Source organism: Anastrepha obliqua, chromosome 6 (assembly GCF_027943255.1).
Source record: "Anastrepha obliqua isolate idAnaObli1 chromosome 6, idAnaObli1_1.0, whole genome shotgun sequence".
Classification (NCBI taxonomy): domain Eukaryota; kingdom Metazoa; phylum Arthropoda; class Insecta; order Diptera; family Tephritidae; genus Anastrepha; species Anastrepha obliqua.
This window is the reverse complement of record NC_072897.1, coordinates 9,102,842-9,113,309: the sequence shown is the minus strand read 5'-3', so window position 1 is coordinate 9,113,309 and position 10,468 is coordinate 9,102,842. Positions and strand designations below refer to the sequence as shown.

At 37.5% G+C, this 10,468-nt stretch overlaps 1 pseudogene; it reads right to left on the bottom strand.

Annotated features, from left to right (window-relative positions):
* Nucleotides 1-317: 317 nt before the first annotated feature.
* LOC129249809 (zinc finger BED domain-containing protein 4-like) lies at nucleotides 318-1,601 on the bottom strand (annotated as a pseudogene).
* Between the last annotated feature and the right edge of the window lie 8,867 nt (nucleotides 1,602-10,468).

The window sequence follows — 10,468 nt, the reverse complement described above, 5'->3', positions numbered from 1 at the left end:
CCATCTCTTATGAAGTTGTTCAAGTAAAAAACTGTTTTTCTTTTTGCCAAAGCATCCTTAAAGTGTAGCAATTTGAATCTCGGGTCTAATGCAGTCGCCAGCGAAAGAATCGAGTTGAATTCAAGTTTGTCGAATCTTTTGTTCATATTCTTTTGTAATTCATTTTTTAGCTCAAAAACAACAGCGTCTCTCGGTATAACTTTAGTCAGAGCTTCGTTTAAACAACTTACCAGGGGTATAATCTTGCTAACAGTAACATAGGAGTCCGCAGAAATCTCCCTGGTAACAGTTTCAAAAGACTTTAGAAACTCAATTACCTATTTGATATTATTCAGCTCAGAGCCATTAACCATGGAAGGTGCTTCCGGGCGAGTGAGAAGTACTTCGCTCAAAAAAGAGGATAACTGAACAAACCTCTCCAACATGTAAAAACAAGAGTTCCATCTTTTTTTGACGTCCAGAATCATCTTTTTTGTTGTACCTTCAGACGTTCCAGCTTCCATCTGTTTCTTTCGCAAATCATCACTAGCATTAACGCTCCTCTTAATAAACTTAATGTCGCGCACCTTAATAATCAATGATGACACTTCCGTAGACTTGTCAATGGCTTGAGTGACAACCAAATTTATAGTATGTGCGAAACAAGGTATTATTTTGTTGTCGCCGAATAAATTCCGATTCATTGTCGATACTGTCGTTATCTGTTATGCAAGCAGAAACTTTATCTGTGACCACGTTCCACTCTATAAAAAGTCGCGACAACTTTTCTCCTAAATAAGCAGCTGTGTGACTTTCGCGAAGCTCAATAAGGCCTAAAGTTCCACTTAACAGATGCAAATTGTCTAAAAAATGAATTGTTACTCCCATGAACGACTCGTTTTTCATTTGCTCCGTCCATGTATCATAAGTTAGACAATAAGTGTCACTTTTACGAATATATTCTTTAAAAGCACATGACAACGCTTCATATTTTTCATCCACGCGCAATTTAACTGTCTCCCTGCTGGAAACTTTATAGAGTGGAACCAGTTCTTTCATAAGTTGTAAAAATCCCTTTCCCTCCACCGCGTAAAATGGCTTATTGTCCATTATAATGAAATTGACAATTGCTTCAGTGATTTTTTTTAGACCTAGTGCCGTCTTTAGTAGAAATGCTTTTAACTTGTTTGAAAAAGTCCTTAACATTTGGTTGGGAAAGGGATTTATTTGCCGATATTTTGTTTTATTTCCGGACTTGACGAAGACGGATATTCAGGTATACTAAGTTCTGATTCATTTATAATCTAATATACCTCACTAGAACCTGAAGATAAAGCAGTTGTTTTAGCAGTTGATGATGAATCCTTTGGCGTTGTAATTATTTCATAAATTTTTCGTTGTTTTGGTAGCGAATGTGAAATAACTTCTGCACAGCATTCGTCATTATCGTCCGATTGAGTTCGTGGTAAGGTCGGTTTATGCACGTTCTCGACATGGCATCGAAGGTTTGACGTATTACCCGATGTCCGTAAATTCTTATTGCAGATTTTACAAGTGGCGGAACTGTCTGGATTTTTTTTAAAGAAGGTCAAGACTTTACTTTTGAATTTAGAAGATTTCATTTCGGGATCTAAATATTATATTATGTAAGTAAAAAATTAACAAATTCACTAGCATATGTTTATATCGCACTAAACTTACCATACATACAGATATATACACACAAACCCTCGTTCGCACTGGAATATAGTAAAGCAATCCGTTTTATATGGCGAAATAGAAATTTTATTGAAGTTGCGTGTTAAAGAAAACTGTATACTATGAAAACAATTTTGTTTGTACTTACTAACTTCAATTATACGTATTTCCAATCGCAGATTCCACCAGCGAAATCTCAATAACAGAATAAAAAATCGTGATCAAATAAGAAGTAGTAAATGACAGTGTGATAAACCTTTGCATAAAAACAGGGTTGTAAAAGTTTGAAGAAACTTTTATATAACCCTGCATCTACACCTTCAAAACATGCTTTCTTGAAAATCGATATCAGTTTAGTTTAGTCAGCTCACCGTTTTCTCCACACAAAAACTCACCTACAAAAGCGAAAAGCACTTCATGAAAAAAGTTAATATCTCTTTCAAAAATAAGTTTCCTAAAAACCAGTATAAAAATAAGCAAAAGTAAAAAACATCGCTCAAACTAACATCGATGTATCGATGTTTTGACATTCTAAACATCGATGGTAAATATATTGATATAGCTCCCTGTGACTTCTACCAATTCGGAAAATTGCATATGGCCATGAAAGAAAAACATTTTGCGTCCGTAGAAGCCATCCAAAAGTCTTGTACCGACATCCTGAAGGACATTCCGGTCAATGACCTGAAACACTCTTTCAAAAAGTTTAGCTCGCTCAAAACAGTGTATCGAGGCCATAAGGGACTATTTTAAATAAATAAACTCAAAGTTATCAGAATAAAGCTCCTGTCGCTTCTATTTTAGCTCAGTCTTGTTTATTTTGGACTTCACCTTGTAGTAAAGGGTTTTCCAATAACAGGTGTTATTGGTGAATGGATTGCGCTAACGAGAGATAATTAACGAATTTTTATGGCCGGAGTTGGATGGTATTGATCTGGACAACGTTTATTTTCAACAAGACCTCTCGAAGAGGTGATCACAATTGGTCTCCGAGATCTTGTGATTTAACACCTTGTGACTTTTTTCTTTGGGGCCACGTGAAAGAAGAGGTCTACGCCAGCAGCCCAGGGTCGATTCAAAACCTCAAATGTGGAATTCGTGAGACTATCGAGGACATAAGGCAGCCACTTTGCGGTTATGGACAATTTCATGAAAACGATATTGTCCTGCAAGCGTGGTCGTGGTGGTCATTTGCCTGATGTTATTTTCCACTATTATTTGCCGTCGGCATTTTGCATGCGTAAATGGATTTTTTCTTGTGAGATGAATAAATTAATTCCAAGAATATGCATGCATTAATGTTAAATTTTAAGTATCTAATTAACTAAATTGATCAAAATTATTTCAAAATATCCACATAAAAAATTAACTTTGTAAACCATCCATTTACATCAAAGGTTAGTATTCAACAATATGTTGTACTTTTTAAATTATAATATTATAACATTTACCATCCATATTTATGTGGGCAGAAAAAAATCTTGACCTGCCTCATAACACAGCTCATATGCATATCTACATATAAAAAATTCAAGAGCAAATAGACAAACATATGTATTCCTAACATGTGCCAAAAAAATCTCCTAAAGGGTATGTGTTTACATAGGTATACCATATGTATGCACATATGAATGCATATGTTGGGACAATGCACATATGTCCGTAGATGTTTGTATTCTGAGCAAACGATGCATATTCGTATATACATACATATGTATATTAGACTGGCCGCAGCTCGTATGGAGAAAAATTAAAAATTGAAAATCCAAAAGTTTTCGGGTCGTAAAACATGATGTTAGATGCAATAAAGAACGGTATATTTTTTCAGCCCGATCCGATGATGTCTAACCGTGCCCATTTGATCACAAAGTATGGAAAATTTGAAAAAATCACAATTTTTACTAATTTTTTATCGTTTCCAATTTTTTTGTTCGAATCTTATATTTATTGATGTGATGCGATTTTAATTAATGATCTTGTTTACTTTATTGCGGTATGGCCAAATTTATATCGCGAAAGCCACCTGACAAAAGGCGCTTTCAGCACACAAAACTGACTAGTGATACGTGGAAAATACATATGTCACCGTCAGTTGAGTAATAGAAATTGTGTTTCATGAACGGTGTGTTGAGCCAGCTGCTAAATGGAATAATTATTTTTAAATTTTATGCAAAGGTACTTTTTAAATAATTTTTCACACTTCACTATAATAACACTGTGGAACAAATTCAGGTGAGCAAAAATTAGGTCCATTCTGAGAGTGGCGGGTGAAAATAGAGGCGAAATTAAAAGACCCGTATCGCGCCGTTTTTTTATGTTAGTTCGAATTTTTTTTTAATCGGCCTTCGAAGTTCGAAATCGGAGCAAAATTGTTTATATGGTTTTTTGGCTATAACTCGTCGACTAATTGATATTTTTTCAATCTGTAAAAGCCAAATTATTCCAGAGACCTGTGCAACAATTACAATTTTTGAAAAAATAGGTTTCGAAAATTTTTGTGGTACTTATGAAACAATATACCGAAAATCGGCTCCGATTTCGAACTTCGAAAGCCGATTAAAAAAAAATTCGAACTAATATAAAAAAACGGCGCGATACGGGTCTTCTAATTTCGCCTCTATTTTCACCCGCCACTCTCAGAATGGACCTAATTTTTGCTCACCTGAATTTGTTCCACAGTGTAATAAAAATAAAAATTTGTTTCATAATCAACACTTTGGTGATCACTAAACAATTCATCAACTGTTCGCTGAGTACGCTAAAAGTTTTGAATTTTTACTGGACATTTGAATTAGTAGGTTTTGACATTGCATTCTTATTCAGTGTGAATTTTTTTCTCGATATTTGAATTGGTAGGCTATGGCATTGCATTTTTATTCAGTTTCAGTTGTCTTATGCGTTTAATAGTACAAAAGTAATTAGTTTGTGAAAAAATGAGTTCAAAATCATTATCAGGCATTCCGAAAAAAAAATTACGTTCTGAGCAAAAAATATTTCTTGTGGGTGAATGTGAAAGTGTTATTTTGGGGGCCAAGTTGCCATCAATGAAACAGGTGCTCCAATTATTGGTTTACAAAATGAGGCACGAAAACTTGACTTTGGAAAGCAGTATGAAATACACGATTGGTGCCACGGTTGAATTTTGGATTGTATTAAAAAACTTAAAAATCTTTACGAGAAATGGAGAAATTTACAAAAACATTCCAAGACTCCTAACGAGAAGTGTCGTAAACGAAAGCGTGTTGAACGCCGTCAATAAAAATGGAAGATTTAATTCTTAATCGAACAACATTACATTCGATGAGGAGAGATTATCGTCGCAGACAAGCTCAAGAGATTATTAATGGATTCAATATATTGGTTTTACTGAATATGTTTATAAGATTTTGGATTCTTGACCTTTGTTTTTACTTGTTTGTAGATTCCCGACGCTTTTGTCCTTCACTGGATGGCAAGCTGCTTGCAGAAATCCGAGGCACAGAAAAGAAAGATAGATTCTCTCTCGTTGTCACAGGAGAAAATATGGAAAAACTGCTGGGGATACCAAAAATTGAAAGTTCAACGGGAGATGCAATAGCTGCAGAAATACATAATTTTTTGTGCAAGTGGAAGCTCGATGATTTGGCGGAAATTGTATCATTTGATACAACAGCTGCTAATACGCGAGTTAATAATGGAACAGCGTTCTTGCTTGAAAAAAGGTTCGGCCGAAATCTACTTTTCTTTCCCTGTCGTCACCATGTTAGTGAGTTGCTAGCCAAAGCAGTGTTCGAACTTAATTTTGGCAAATCATCAGCACCGGAAGTTCCCTTATTCAATCGTTTCTCTAACAGCTGGAAAAACATTAATTCTAAGTCATTCAAAAGTGGAATATCGGAAAATGAAGTTCGGAAAGTCTTTACAATAGCTGAAGTGGAAATATTTACGAATTTTGGTCTAATTGCATTAAATAGTCACCACACTCGTGCCGATTATAAAGAATTACTACAACTATCGTTGCTCTTTGTTAGGGAAGACGTACCAAATTTTTCACAAGTATGGTCACCTGGTGCAACATCGCACGCAAGGTTTATGTCGTAGTGACTATATTGCTACAAAATGTTTCTGTTTCGCGAGCAATTCGTGTTAACGACTTCAGAAATAAAGAGTATAAGAAGCATTTGTATTTTTTTAACCTGCATCTACGTTCCATATTGGTTTCGTTGTGTGGATCCAATAGCTGCTCCACAAAATGACCTTAAGCTCATTCAAGATGTGATTGTATATTTTCATAAGACTGTATCCAATGCCTTGTTACATAAAATTAAAAATCATCTATGGTATTTGTCGGAAGAGGCGGTTGGCCTTTCATTTTTTGATGATCAAATTCCTACACATATTAAGCGAAAAATGGTGGAAGCAATTACTAGCGATAACCAGAAGGAAGATGCTGTTCCAAAGAGAGTTGTTGCAACAATGTCAGAAATAACGCTTTACGGAAGCAGGAATATAAATGATTTTATTTCATCAAGAACTAAAACATTCTTTACCCGCTTAGGAATTGAAACAAGTTTTTTGGAATCAGATCCTTCAATATGGCAAGAAAGTGAAGACTATATAGCGGGAAAACAAATTTGTCAGCATTTGTCTGTAGTTAATGACGCTGCAGAGAGAGCATTGAAATTGATGACAGACTACAACATATCGCTTACTTATAATGAAGAAGGTAAACAGTACTTACTGCAAGTTGTTGAGCACTACAGGCAATTGTATCCGTCTTACACCAAAACATCTCTCATTAAATAGACAATCTAATTGTTTAATTAAAATTTTATTAAATTAAAATTAATTATATATAATAAATAAAGTTAAATTATATATATATTATATTAAATATATACATATTAAATGAAATTAAACTATTATATATAAATTGGAAACAAAAAAAATTTTGTAAAAATTGTGATTTTTCGAAATTGTCCATACTTTGGGATCAAATGGGCACGGTTAGGCATCATCGGATCGGGTTAAAAAATTGCACCGTTTTTCATTACTCCTAACCTTATGTTTTGAGACCCGAAAATTTATGGATTTCCACAAAAAAAAAGTTACGGCCAGTCTAATGTATATACATATAACCGCCCACACTCACTTTATGCCCCTACATGCGTTCGCTTCCAAAACTAAAATTCTAAGCCTAGCGACTACAAGAACAAAATGCATTCATAGGCGCAGCTGTAGCGGCCTTGATTATTTGTCCGCGACGGAGCCGAACAGTTTAAAATATTGTAAAGCACAACAAACACAAATTCATTGAGAAGTTCGAGCTCATATTTCTACGAGCAAAGTACTTTCATTCATAAAACGAGCCGCCCATAAGCCAATTTGTCTCAACGATGACAAAAATTTACTTCTAAGATTGAAGAAATCACAGACGACCATTCGAAAATAGTCAATACTGAAATATTTTTTTATAGAAATATTGGCCAATATTTGGTAAATCTTGAATTTTGGTCAAGTGGAGTGGTCGCGGCTCCGTACATACATATGTAGGTATGTATCAATATATTTTTAAATAGTAAGATGCTGAAAACAGGAACAAGTAGCTTATAAAAAGTTCTGTGTCGGGTATTTCAATATTGCAGAAAATCTCGAAGCCATTATTTTATGTTCTCTGTTAATAGGAAAATAATTAATTATTAATTGGCGTATGTACTTCTTTAATTGATAAACAGTGCACAAAAACATACATATGTATAAAACCGGAAGGTTAGAAACTTACACTGAAAGAGGAGTGCGACTTATTTGGATGCTACTGTACATATGTTCATTCAGCCTTCGGATGAATCCCAAAGTGCCAAATATATTGAATATTGAAGCTTTTGTGAACTGTTCAGCGCTGTTCATAACAACAGCACAATGCTGTGCCTATGAGTGCGCCCTGGATACCTTGGCCTTTGCGAATCGTGATATATATATGCCATCTTCCTATGTGCCTGAATCATTCCTCTATGGGGATTATTAATTTAATATGCTTGAAGAATTTAAAATAAAACCAATGTATCATCATCATCCTTACCGAATTTTTAATTAGTGACGACAAGTTGTTAATAACACCAGTTGTTTTTAGATTTTTATTATTAATTTATTATTATATGTATATGAAAGGAAATAATGTATGGAAATATTTTTTTTATTTTATTTTATTATCTTTATGAGATAATAAAGATAATTTTAATAATAATACATTTTTTTTGTTTAAATACGAATTGCGAAATTGTCTTTTTATTTAAAAGACAATTTCTTTCTTTTTTAAAAGACAATTTCTCGCACGACTTCGATAGGTCAATGCGATTTACCTGATTTTTAAAACACTACTCTCAATCCATGGTGATTATGTGAAAATTGTAGTAGTTTAAAAATTTAAGCTCAGGTGCTACCAGAAAAAGAAGATAAAAGGAAAACCTGAAAGATAGAGAGAAATCTGATAGATAGAGAAAAACCTGAAAAATAAAAATTTTGAAAAATAGGAAAAATAAATATAAATGGATACATATAATATTATATATAAACAATAAAAAATAGCTGGTTTTACTTACCCTAAGGACCTTGGAGGATGGTTCCATGTGTAGAAGTCCACGCAAGTGGGGAAAGTTACTGATCGCCATTCACTTGGGAGTGGCCAGGACGATTCTTCTACATATGGTTCAAGCAGCTCACAACGTCCGGGATTAGCCCACGTATCCTCTGGTTAGCTTCCGAACACCCGTTCGGGAGTGAGCTAAAGTGAGAAGGCGAAGCATCCCAGCATAGCTGGTTGTGCGCTGGGTTTGGGACCCGCCACTTAAAAAGCCCCCACCCAATGAAAACAGCAACAAAGCCTCGGATGAGAACTTCCAACACTGATGACGACCCCTGCAAACGAAATAAGGAATACGATTTGAGGGCATGCACCTGGAATGTCCGGTCCCTTAATGGGGAAGGTGCCTCTGCGCGGCTGGTTGATGTCCTCGTGAGAGTAAAGGCTGACATCACTGCCATCCAAGAGATGCGATGGACGGGGCAAGGCCAGAAAAACTTAGGACCTTGCGACGTCTACTACAGCTGCCATGTAAAGGAGCGCAAATTCGGTGTCGGATTTGTTGTGGGAGAGAGACTTCGTCGCCAAGTACTGTCGTTCACTCCGGTGGACGAGCGTCTCGCAACAATCCGCATCAAAGCGCGATTTTTTAACATCTCGCTAATTTGCGCCCACGCCCCGACGGAAGAGAAGGACGATGCGACCAAGGATTCTTTCTATGAGCGCTTGGAACGTTCCTATGAGCGCTGCCCCCGCCACGACATAAAAATCGTGCTTGGCGACTTCAACGCCAGGGTGGGCAAGGAGGGAATTTTTGGTCCCACAGTCGGAAAATTCAGCCTACACAACGAAACATCCGGTAACGGACAGAGGCTGATCGACTTCGCCGGGGCCCGAAACATGGTAGTCTGCAGCACCAGATTCCAGCATAAGAAGATTCACCAAGCCACCTGGCTGTCTCCTGATCGAAAAACACGAAACCAGATCGATCATGTTGTGATAGATGGAAAATACGCTTCTAGTGTATTAAATGTACGTACGATCCGAGGACCCAACATCGACTCGGATCACTACCTTGTTGCAGCCAAACTGCGCACACGCCTCTGTGCAGCAAAAAACGTACATCTACCTACGCAAAGAATGTTCGACATCGAAAAGCTGCAATCACAACAGACAGCCAGAAGATTCGCCACTCGACTCTCACTCCTGCTCTCAGAGAGCACTGCCCAACACACCGGCATGCGCGAGCAATGGAGCAACATTTCTCGTTCCCTACGTACCGCCGCCGAAGAAGAAATCGGATTCCGGCGAGCCCGAAAAAACAATTGGTACGACGAGGAATGTCATGCTGCCGCCGAAAGAAAAGATGCCGCCTATAGAGCCACGCTGCGATCGGGCGCAACGCGAGCCATGTGGGATCGCTACAGAGAGCTGAAAAAGGAAGAGAGACGTATTATCCGACAGAAGAAACGAGAGGCCGAAATACGTTAGTGCGAGGAGCTTGAGATGCTGGCCAATAGGAACAACGCCCGAAAATTTTACCAGAAAGTTCGGCGGCTTACAGAAGGTTTTAAGACCGGGGCGTTGTCCTGTAAGAACAAAGACGGCGATCTGGTGACTGACGTACAGAGCAATCTTAAATTATGGAGGGAACACTTCTCGAACCTGTTAAACGGAGACAGCTGCGCATGTCATAGAGAATGTGAAGATCCCGATACCCCAATCGTTGACGACGGAATTGTCGTTCCGTTACCCGACCATGACGAGGTGAGAATAGCAATAGCACGGCTAAGGAACAACAAAGCCGCGGGCGCCGACGGACTGCCGGCTGAGCTATTTAAACATGGCGGCGAGGAGCTGGTAAGGTGCATGCATCAGCTTCTATGCAGAATATGGTCGGATGAAAGCATGCCTGCCGATTGGAATTTAAGTGTGCTCTGCCCAATCCATAAGAAGGGCGATCCTGCAATTTGTGCCAATTACCGCGGGATTAGTCTTCTAAATATCGCCTATAAGGTTTTAGCGAGCGTATTGTGTGAAAGGCTGAAACCCACCGTCAACCAACTGATTGGACCTTATCAGTGTGGCTTCAGACCTGGAAAGTCTACCATCGACCAAATATTCACAATACGCCAAATCTTGGAAAAGACCCATGAAAAGAGAATCGACACACACCATCTTTTCGTCGACTTCAAAGCTGCATTCGACAGTACGGAAAGGAGTTACCTGTAT